This window comes from Phyllostomus hastatus, unplaced genomic scaffold (genome assembly GCF_019186645.2).
Source record: "Phyllostomus hastatus isolate PE091 unplaced genomic scaffold, TTU_PhHast_1.1 phas_contig_40, whole genome shotgun sequence".
Classification (NCBI taxonomy): Eukaryota; Metazoa; Chordata; class Mammalia; order Chiroptera; family Phyllostomidae; genus Phyllostomus; species Phyllostomus hastatus.
In genome coordinates, this window is record NW_025333872.1 from 70,361,201 (window position 1) to 70,371,619 (window position 10,419).

Sequence of the window (10,419 nt, forward strand, 5' to 3'; positions counted from 1 at the left end):
TTTTGCTTTATAGATTTGGGCATGTGTTAGCACTTATTAATTTGGTTATGTGATTCTTTTTTTTTAATAGAAGCAGTATCCAGCAGTTCAATTGTAATAGTAGTAAACAGTGAGCACTTAGTACTAAGTACTGTTCTAAGCACTTGACATATTTCATCTCGATTAAGCTTCAAAATAATTTGTGATGGCAATGAGGTAGGTACAGCTGTTATTATTTCCCAATCGAGGAAATGGAAGCCCTGAGAAATTAATGAGCTGTTCAAGGTGGAATCACTACTAAACGGTAGAAATGGGCTTCCAGTTGAGGGAGTCTGACTCTCCAGCCCACAAGAGGGTGACGAGGACTTGAAGAGAGAAAGATCCAGAACAGAAAGTACTAAGAAGTTAGGAGAGTTTGAAGTTGCTGGGATGAGTGCTTGCAGAGGTGTGAAGAAAAAAATTGAAGTTCAGGTTTTCAGAGAATCAGAGTAAACATAGTGTTAGGATTCTGTGATGGGAATGAGTTGTGTTGAAGAGGGATGGAAGCGAAGGGCACTGGAATCCAGGTGCTTGGGAAGCTGTGACCCAGGGACCCCGATGCTGCTGCCTGAGCTGACAGCTAGAGCTTGGCAGCACTTGTGGGTTGGTGACGATGCTTTCTGTGAATTGGGCAGTGACCTAGAAGACATCGGATGATGGAGATTATGCTTCACACTATAGCATGAGGCTCAGAATGGGCAGGGGGCAGGGAGCAGCAAACTGGTAGAAATGGAATCACCTGGAAGTGGCAATGAGAAGCTTGGAGAATGCTAACACTGCTTTCGAATCTCTCTTCGCATGTCAGAAGGTGAGGGTAAAAAGCCATATTCATTTGTCAAGGCTCAAGGGAAGTGCCATCCTTGGCGGAGTGCCGGTTGTGGCTAAGAGAAGGTGAAAGTGTGGTTCTGTGAAGAGGATGAGGTTGTAGATTAGAGTATTTACCTGGAATTGTGCCTTTACAGTGGAAAGAGTTTCAAAGATGTCAGTGGTGGGAAAAACTGGAGAAGTAGCAGAGGATAGTTTGGCTATGGGTAAAGAGAAATATTTTTCTTCATGGGTAACTACCAAGAACCAGAATTAATGATGTAGATGTGATTTATTGGCCTTGAGATTATGAAGAAATACAGGTGTGAATTTGACAAGAAAATTGATATTAACTTCAAAACGATGCAAGGGTACCTCTGATTCACACAGAACTGTTTTCTGTTGATTTCGGGGAAGCAGGAAGTGCCTCTGGTGCTCCTAAAAGGGGTGCAAGAGGGGCCCCTCTACAGGTAAGTGATCCTGTGTGGGCTCATTCACCTCCCTGTGTACCGTTTTTTCCATTTCTAAAATGTGGTCAATAGTATCTCCTATCTGAGATGTCATGAGAATTAAGTTTATGTATATAAAAACACATTCAAAAACTGTAAAAGCCGGACAAAGGTAAGTTAGGATTATTATAGTGTTAGTTATATCAAACTTTGTTTTGGTAAATTCTTCATCAAAAATGCAAAGTCCAAGTATAACCTCGTTCTTGGTAAAAAGTAGGAATCACTTTCAATGGTTTGTCTGAAAACATTGCCTTCAGGAAAGCATTATGAAAAAAAGCAGAAGTGTCTGCATTATACTCTGTAGACAAGTCAAGTAATTTGTCAGGGAAATAACAGCAATGAGAGAGTCGTTATAAGGAGAAAGGATTTTTTCTTTTGTCATTCTTTCCATTACAAATGATTTACAGTTTCCATTTAAGGACAGGTCAGAACACCCCTTAAAGTCCTTGCTACCTTGCTAAAGGTAGCAAGTTCAAAGAGCCACAAGCTGGGACTTGGGCACCGCTCGCCAGTATTTACTGAGAGAGTGATCCTCGTCCGTGTAAGGATCAGAGACTGGAAGTTTCTCTCCTTCCCCACAAACAAGCACCCCTTAGTCCCCTTCCTTTGCCTGGGCAGGTCACTCGCTTCAACAGTGGAGGCCGACATACAGGCCGTACGTAGTTCCTAGCAGGCAACAGCCACTTTAGCCTTAAGTATTTCCTCTCATACCGTTTTTCTTAAGGAGGGGGAAATGCGGTCATGCTTGTTTTTCTTTCACCTCCTGAAAAATCTAATATTCTTGAGACACTGGTGGAATAGCAAAACTTACTTTTATTTACTAAATATAAGCCAGGGAAGGCTTTTGTATTTATGTTAAATTTTTTTCTGTTTAGGGTGTGGAAAAGGGGTGGCCAATGTTGAGATACTTTATGAGATTAAGACAAACCCACCAACCCACTGACCACAGCCTTACTGTAAAACGGAAACATGCCCCCCTGCCCCCCACCCCCCCACCCCCCGTTAGACATGTGGTCCTTGTGGCTCTAAGGTTCGCCTCTGCCAGGAACACCAAGACATCAGCCTGAAAATGCCCTGTAAACTTCTGACATCGGAGTTGAACAACTCAGAAATTTATGGAAAGAGATTATTTATGAAACAGAGAATGGTTAGAAGAAATTAAGTTCATCTGGAATCCTGCATTTAAAAAATTAAGATGTTTTCTTTATGGACGTTCAATATATTTTCATTGTGGATGGGTAATATACAGATAGATAATGAAAATATCAAGCCATTGATATTGGATTTATCAATCCAAAGATCACAGTGCAAATATAGTTGGTATATACTCTTCCAGGCCTTTTCTGACACATCCATGTGTATATTTCACCGTCCTAGACACATCCTCTTGCAGCCTACTGAACATGTGCCTGTGCCAGTAGCACCGCAGTTACGAATACGGGTTCCATCCCAATACTGCTTGGGTTCGGGTCTCAGCTCTGTCAGTGACTAAAGGGGTGTCATCAGGCAAGTTTCTTTATCATTCTGCTGATGGGAATGACGGTTTTGAGCAGAGAACTGACAGGATCTAGTCCTGGATGAGGTTGCCGTCAGCCAAGATCAGAAGTCTGTGAATGGAAGAGGTTTGCGGTGGGGAGATCAACAGTTCAATCTATTTGACATCTGAATGGAAACATCAAGTGTGCAATTGGGGTTTGATTTGGAGAAAGGCATGAATACAGTTAGAAATGTGGGAGTCACAGGCATATAGGTATCTAGAGCTTTGAGACTAGATGCAATCAAGGCGGTAAATGTAGACAGAGAAGAAGAGCAAGAAGTGAGGCATGGGGCACTCTAACACTGAGAGTTTAGGGAAGAAGTACAAGAAAAGGAGGTGTAAAATGTGATAAAGGTGGTGCCAATCCTTGTGAAAAGGATGATGACTCAGCACAGCTTCCTCAGGTTGCAAGGACTGGAGACACCAGGGTAAATGAACTTGAACGAAATGTATTTACTCTAAGTTGGCAGCAGCCACTCCACTCCCGTGCTCAGACAATGCAGCACCCCTGCCTCTCCTCATCTTGACCAGTGTGGCACGTGGTCTCTGATATTCTTCGTGTGTATTCATTCTTTTTTCCTGTGAATAGTGTTCGCTCCACGTGCTGCCTTTACTATATGTAATTAAACCCGCCAGTACCAGGCTCCCCCCCAACCCCAACAGTGAAACAGCATTTATCAGCTTTATGAATGCCCTCCACTCAATTCCCAGGTCTCATCTTCCTCGAGCCGTGTCAGCAGCCCTTGACAGAGGTGACCACTCCCTCCCATCTGAACCGATCCTTGTCTCACCTCCAGCGTACCAGTCTTTCCCGGTTCTCCTCCTGGTCCTCACAGGCCACTTTGCATTTTTCTGGCCACTTCACATTTTTCTAGTTTCTAGATGCCGAAGAGCCCCAAGCTCAGTCCCTGGAACTTTTTTCTGTCTATACTTACTCTGTTGGTGATTGCTTTTAATTTCATGAATGTAAATACTATATTCTAAAGATTCCCTCTTAAACTTCAGGTTCATGTTTCTTCCTACCTGATGACATTGTCACTTCCATGTCAAATAGGCAACTGCAGTACACTGTATCCTTGTTGGAAATATGTTTTGCCTTTTCCAGTCCTAGGATGACATTTAACCCTGTTCTGCTGATGTCGGGATTGGCCATGTGCCTTGCTCTGGTCAGGGACGTGTGCCGTTCTGAGAAGAAAGAAGCCTTAGGGGCCATGAGCGGTGCTGTCGTGCTCCCTCTCCCCTCTGTTCTAACTCCAGACCTCCCTGCTCCTTCAGGCTGGGTCACTGGACGAAGTCAGCACGGCCAGAGCCAACATGCAGTGGACACAGATATGAGCAAGAAAAAAACCTTTTTGTTCCAAGGTATTAAGAGTTTTAGAGTTGTTTACTGCAAAAAACTTAGTGTAAACAGACAAATGCAGCATCTCAATATAATATACCCACAACTGAATGCCTGGCCTTCCCTACCCGAAACCTGCTCTTCGGGAGTTCCCTGTTTTGGTCAACACCAGCTTCAACTTCCCAGTTCTCAGACGAGGAGCCTGGGTGTTGTCCGTGGTTACACTTGGTATCTCACACTCTACGCAAACGAGAAACAAACAAAAGTGATAGAACTCTCTGTGGAGATTACAGTCAGTGAGTATGAACCAGAAAAAAAATAATAATCATAGTAAGTTAAATATATAATATTCAAATATTTGTATGTAATCATATTACTATATAATATTAAATATTTAAATTTTAATATCTAGAATGTAATGGACGCAATGGAAATAACAGAGAAAGTAAAGGGGGAAGGGAGTGCGGGGGGTGCAAGTGAGCAGGCAGGTTGCCAGGGTGGTCAGTCGGTCTCATTGGGGAAAAGCATCTGAGGAAGGACTTGAAGGAGGTGAGAGGCATAACCTGCACGGTAACAGTAGAAAGTATGTTTCAGGCAGGGGGCCAGCCAGTGCAGAGGCCCAAATGTGGAACCATGCTGGCTGGCACAAGTAACAACAAGGAGTCCAGTGTGGCTGGAACAGAGGAAGTGATGGAAAACTGGTGGTGGCTGATGTAAAAGTATACGGAGCTGAGCAGGTGGCATCTCATGTAGAGACTTATTGGTCCTCATAGATGAGAACTTTACTCTCAGTGGGATAAGGAACCATTGGAGCATGTTGAGCAGAGAAGTGACATTATTTGACATACAATTTTTTTTAGCTTAGCACCATTGATTAAGTGATCTCAGCTGTTGTAGCTGCTGTGTGTCAGCCTGTTCTTAAAACATAAAATGCACTTCTAGTCCCTCTTGTCCAGGACAGAAGGGTCTTCCAGGTAGCACACCAACACAGCAAGAGGCTCCAATGATGCCAGCTTCAATGCTGGTGCCATGCAGACAGTGAGAGGGTCGTGGCCCATTCAGCCTCAACCACAGCTTACAGAGGTTTTGAGAAAGGAGCCTGGAGGGGCCCAACCTGCCGGGCATTTGGATGCTGTCAGTGTTGGCTTTGTATTCCATGATGGTGTTGGGAAGCAGGTTAAGCACTCACCGAAGGGTATCCCGGATTTGGGCTGTGGTTGCTTGGGCAGTGGCAGTCTTATTTCATACTGAAGTAATATCCTCCTGAAACTGGACAGAGACCACAGCCCCACAGATCTGTGAACTGCTCCCCCAGCATGGCCAGAATGAGAGTCTCCCAGCAGTGGGATGCCAAGCCCTTCCATAGCCAAACAATCCACTTGCCACCATTTTTATTTGCATGATCGTCCCACATGGGTTTAATTCCTTCTTTAAGAGACAGAAGTCACTGTGGCCCGTACAGTCCCTGGGATGTACTGTGTGGCTGCAAAACCTCAAAAGTTGCTCTGCAGAGGCAAAGGTGTCAATCTGTTTGATGTTCTGTTCACAGTTCTGTGAGCTGGGGGGTCGGTCGGCGGTTCTCCTGGAGTACCAGACGGTGCAGTTGCACTGCAGGGGGTGCTCTGCTGACCCAGGGACGGCAGTCTTCCTCACGCTCCTGCTCTAACCTTTGTCTTGCTCCATTTTTCCTCCTCACCATCTTTCTGTGGGCTGTTTTCTTCATTCTGATTGTTGTCCCCACTGTCATCATCTTTCAGTGCGTCAAACTTGTTCATCCTCTGGCCGTCACCACTGCCTCATGGAGTGATTTCCACTTCTCCTGGCCCCCTGTGTGGCACACCTTTTAAAAGGCTCACTCGGGCTGCCGTGTACAAGACTAGACAGTAATGAGAGTGGGAGGAAGGTTGGAAGTAGGGAGACCACTTAGGTTATGGAGTAATTCACAGGAGAGGCAGCGGTAACTGAGTCAAGATAGCTAGTAGTGATCACATCAGGTTTTGGATGTACTCTATAAAGAATTTCCTGAAGGACTGGATATGAAGAGTTAAAGAGAAGCATCAAAAGTGATTTTGAATTTTTGTCCTGAGCAGATGGTACAGTGGAGTTTCCCTCAGCTAAGATGGTAGCAGGTTTGGAGAGGAAAAGAGGAGCTCCCCCAAGAGGAGCTTGGTTTCAGGCACATTTTTAACATATTTATGGGGTGGCCGAAGAGGCATTTGTTATTCAAGTCTGGAGTGTCAGGGATGACGTCTATACTAGAGCTTTAAATTTGGGAGTCATCAGCATAAATGGGTATTCCTTGAAAATATTGTCGGTTAGTCCCAGGTCACCGCAATAAAATCAGTATTGCAATAAAGTGAGTCGCAGATTTTTTGATTTCCTAGTACATACAAAAAGTATGTTTATACTACACTGTAGTCTATTAAGTTTGCAATAGCATTATGTCTAAAAATTTATATCAGGTACCTTAAAATGTACCTTAATTTAAAAAAAATTTTTTTTGCTAAAAAATGCTAACCATCAACTGAGGCTTCAGTGAGTCATAATCTTTTTGCTGGTGGAAGCTCTTACCTTCAATTTGTAAAATTTAAATTATCTGCGAAGTACAATAAAGCACAGTGCAATACAACAAGCTATGCCCATACATAGCGTTTAAAGCCACAGCCCGTGTGAGTTCACCAAGAGACTGAATGCAGCTAAAGAGAAGAGTCTCTTCAAGTTGTATACATTAAATATGCACAGCTTTTGATGTGAGAGAGAGAGAGGAGATGAGAAGGACCATTAGTGATGAGGGAGATTTGGAAGAAGAGAGGAAGCTGCCAAGGAGACTCAAATGGAGCAGCCAATCAAGTAGAAGGAAAGCTGAAGGGTGGTGTCCTGGACCAAAAGGATAAAAGTTTATCAAGGGGAACAGCATGGTTCGCTGTGACTGAGAAGACAAGCGCTGAGAAGTGACCATTGGATGTGGAGACATAAAGGTCATTGGCTACCTTAACTGAACTGCGTGGATGGAATGGTGGCAGGGAGAGCGTACTAGGAGGCAGTGTGAGGAGAGAGGCAGGGAAGGATTCAGAAGAATTTAGTCAGCTTTTGGGAGTGCTTGGATGCAAAGAAGAGCAGAGAAATGAATGGGTCAGTAAGTGATGGGAAAAGCAAAGACAAATAAAACCTTTTTAAAAAAATTTTCACCTGAGGATATTTTTTAAATCCATCCACCTGCTTTTTTTGAGAGAGAGAGAGAGAGAGAGAGAGAGAGAGAGAGAGAGAGATCTATTGGTTGCCTTCTTGTACATGCCCCAATCAGGATTCAACCTGCAAGCTGGGTATGTGCCCTGACCGGGAATTGAATCCATGTTCTTTTGTTTTGCAGGATGATTCTCCAACCAACTGAACCACATTGGCCAGGGCAAGCCTTATTTTAATTATGGTATAGTGTTTAAACTTGGTTTCTAATAAAGGCTTGCAGCTGATGATAGTAATATGACCTACATCCATATCCTAATTATTCTAAAATAAGATGATATCCTGATGCATCATTCTATGTGCAACACCTTCATGGTTTTTCCAGTCATGTTTTTAACCAAAAAAAAAAGGTAGCTAAAGATGTGAAAATGATGGGTAAATTCCCCTTTAATTAAGTTTCTAAGGTGTTCATAGTCAGTAACTATATAGTAGATACTAGCAAATAAGAAATTTGACCTCTGAAATTGAAAACATTATTTTCTAAAGTGATAATGAGATCATTAGTTGCTTCAAGTTTATTCTGGTTAGCATCATACAGGGTAAATGACATTACAAAGCATAACTCAGTCTTATGAGCACTAAAGCTTCTGTATTTAAAAGAAAGTGAACCATCTGATCACTTAAATTGTTTTACCATCACTACCTATTGGTAATAATCATTAGGATTTATTGACAGCTTTATGCTAGTTTTCCAGGCTCAAGTGCTCACAACAGTGTCTGCATTAAGCATTATTATTAGCCTCGTTTTATAGATGAAGAAACAGAAAGCCTCCACACAGAAAGGTAAATAACTTAAGTCTTCACAGACAGTAAGTTGTGAATTGTCTGAGTCCAGGCCTGCTCTGAAGCAGGACTGCTGCTAGCCCATATGGCGTTCTTATGCAATTAGAAAACAGCATTCCATTTCGCAAGTAAGATTCTATTGTTACACAACCCGAATGGCTGTTTCCCAGGGGAGCTATCCAGAGCACTACATGTAGCATCTCAGTCTGCGCACACATGATCACCTATGCTTCTGCCTTTTCCCAGGACATACACTCCAGCCAATTTCCAAATACTTTGTGTTGCTCCTCCCATTTCCATGGTAGGCAGGTATATTCAGTTTAGAGCTGGGGAATAGGAAGCAAGTCCTTGAAAGTGCCAGGTAAGTGGGAGAAGCAATTGCAGTCTTCACTAGAAATGAAGTCAGGACAGGTATAACTTGTGTAGGTGTGTGTGCCAGCATGGAGGTGAAGGGTCTCCTGAGTGTGTGTGTATGTGTGTGTGTGTGTGTGTATGGCCATATACACTTAAGGCAGGTTTTTGTAGGAGTCAGCTCACCACTGCTCCAGAACTTGGTGAGGAGGCTTGGAATACGCTTTTATGTAAGTTAATATTTGTCAACAATATGAATTATTGTGCTGTTTTTGTGCTGTCTGTTTTTAAAGAATATATTTATTTTATTTAGAGAGAGGAGAAGGGAGGGAGAAAAATAGGGAGAGAAACATTGATGTGAGAGAGAAACATGGATCACTACATGCCCCAACTGGGGACTGAACCTGAAACCTAGGCATATGCCCTGACCAGGAATTGAACCAGAGGCCTTTCACTTTGCAAGACCATGCCCAACCCAGTCATATCAGTCTGGGCTATTTTTGCTGTTCTTCTACGGTGTGCAAACTGAACACTCCTATGCAGCGACCTTATTCCTAATCATTCTTTTGTTCATTAGACAATTGTTAAATGTCTACCTACATGCAAAGCACTGTTCCAGGCACTATGGGAGATTCAAAGACACTTGTTCTTTTTATCAAGGAACATAATATCTAATTGGAAAATATATACATAAATAGTATATAATACAATATAATAAGGTCTACAAGACAAGTATTGAAAATTGCTGTGTGAATTGACAAAAGAGAGTACTTTTTTCAGTTTGGTTAATTAAATCATCATGAAGGTAGCATTTGAAGAGTGACTTGGGAGGAAGAATTTGGTTGTACAGAGATGGAAACAGTATTTCAAACAGAGGGAACAGCGTGGATAAGCTGTACTTCATGCTTGCAAATAGTAGATACTTATGTGAAGCTGTACTTCATGCTTGCAAATAGTAGATACTTATGTGAAGCTGTACTTCATGCTTGCAAATAGTAGATACTTATATTGAACAAAGTAACATATTAATTCCGAACCCTGCCTTGGACCCCTGAAGGGCTATGAAGGTATTATTGTTGTTCACCAAACCTCTGGAAAACTGAAAGAGGACAAATGTCTTGAACACATACATACAACTACTTCTAATATATAAATGCTTTTGTTTAATATAAGATGCATTCATTCAAAAACATTACTGAATTCACTAATAGGACTTTGTTAACTATTTTCCTTTTTTTAAAGATTTTATTTATATTTATTTATTTTTAGAGAGAGGGGAAGGGAAGGAGAAAGAGAGGCAGAGAAACATCAATGTGTGGTTGCTCTCACGTGCCCCCTACTGGGGACCAGGCCCACAACCCATGTGTGTGCCCTGACTGGGAACTCAACCCCAGACCCTTTGGTTTGTAAGCCCGCACTCAGTCCACTGAGCCACACCAGCCACGGCTGTTACCTGTTTTCTAATCAACAAATCCCAAGGGTACAACTACTATAATGAGCTAGTTTTTAAGAAAAATTTGTGTTAAAAAAGGTTCTGTGTTCAGAAAGCTTGGAGGGTTCTGCAGTTGGATAAACCTTTATCTGAACTGTTGCTATCAATGATTAGCTGTGTATGGTATTGGACAAGTCTTTCTGAGTTTGTTTCTTCATCTCTGTAGTGTGAACTAGAAAACCAGCCTTGCTTGTTTTAAGGATTACATGCACATTTTAAGTGTTCAGCAAAAGCCAAGTATTATGAAATAAAAAGTTAAGGTCAAATCACAGTCCACCTTGAATACCCAGCTAAGGAATTGGTACTTTTTCTTCGGGTGTGATAGTTATTGAAGATTTTGTTT

General features: G+C 42.3%; 1 pseudogene; it reads right to left on the bottom strand.

The window, feature by feature from the left end:
* Positions 1-479: 479 nt before the first annotated feature.
* LOC123821851 lies at positions 480-5,982 on the bottom strand (annotated as a pseudogene).
* Between the last annotated feature and the right edge of the window lie 4,437 nt (positions 5,983-10,419).